At 34.2% G+C, this 1318-nt stretch overlaps 1 pseudogene; it reads right to left on the bottom strand.

Annotated features, from left to right (window-relative positions):
• Window positions 1-412: 412 nt before the first annotated feature.
• On the bottom strand, window positions 413-570 carry LOC112826987 (U2 spliceosomal RNA; annotated as a pseudogene).
• Between the last annotated feature and the right edge of the window lie 748 nt (window positions 571-1318).

Raw genomic sequence — 1318 nt, 5'->3', positions numbered from 1 at the left:
GTATCCAAGTTTCCCTAAGTTCCTAACCTGTTTCTTACACAAGGAGCATTAAACAAAATGGTCATCTCTCTTATATGCAGAATAACAATGACTACAGTCTTCAGAGTGGGAAAAGGCAAAAGAAAGTCGACATAGGCACAGGCTCCCACATTTTCAGATATCCTTCTCCCAGTCTCCATTGCTGGGGAGTCTAGAGCCAAATGACCAGGCAACTGAAAGTGTGAGATCTCAAAGAAGCAATCACTGATTATTCTACTGAAGATATTAACTAGACTACTCACAGCAATTTTGGATTTGTTTCTAAGCCATATTTTGATCCATGCTTCTAATTTGTTTTATTTCAGCTGCTTATTGAATCTTAATCAGCAACATGGATCATATTAATATGGACTCTTGACCACACTGCAGTTTGGAATGATATAGCTGTATAAGTTAAACCTAAAGAAAGTTTTCAAATTTTTACCATGTACTGAAATGCTGAAGCACCTCCTTAAGATATACAGGATTACTTTCCATTTCTGATAAGAACAGATACTATACTTGATCTTAGCCAAAAGGCCGAGAAGCGATGTACTTTCCATTTCTGCTAGCCCCTTTTCGAAGCACGATATTTTCAAAAGATTTAAACTTAATGGAGTATTTCTGCAAAAGTTCATGACCACAAGGAGAAACTCATTCATCACTACTTATTGTGTGTCGCTCTCATAAAACAAGTTTAGAATAGACTTCGGATTTCAGAAGACACCTTCAGATTTCCCTGAAGTCTGAACGCAGGGATGAAGAGTCGGCTGAATCACCTCTCACCTTATACTGAAGCGATACAGTGTAATAGCCAAGTAAGAGACTGGTGGGTTATCCTCTTCAATGCAAACAAATGCACTATTATTGAATAGATAAATGTATTCTGTGGCTTAAAAAAAAAAGAGAGATTTGTCCAGCTTACAAGTAATTGCATGTATTTATTACAATAACAGTATTTTATCTTTAATATTTATTTTGCTTTTTGTTCTGCTGTCATTTTCCCCTAATAAACTAAGAATTGTAACTTGGATACAATTAGAAATTAATAAATTCATTCAATTCATTTGGCTAATTCATTTTTTGGTGCTGTTAGGTCAATTTGCTGTTTTCAGGGCTGCGATATATTATAAAAGTTTATGTAGTAGAACTTGCTTAATACCAAATATTTCAAAGTAGTTAATTGAAAATTTCTTTAGTCTAGACGTCAAATATATTTACACAATTGAGAAAAACCAAGAATACCTGATATTTTGCTGATTTAACAAAAGAAGAAAAGCATATTTTCAAAGCTTAGCCC

Source organism: Callorhinus ursinus, unplaced genomic scaffold (genome assembly GCF_003265705.2).
Source record: "Callorhinus ursinus isolate GAN/ISIS: 27379988/994484 unplaced genomic scaffold, GSC_fseal_2.0 scaffold7, whole genome shotgun sequence".
Classification (NCBI taxonomy): Eukaryota; Metazoa; Chordata; class Mammalia; order Carnivora; family Otariidae; genus Callorhinus; species Callorhinus ursinus.
Note: the sequence above shows the minus strand (reverse complement) of the source record. Positions and strands in the feature narration are given on the sequence as shown.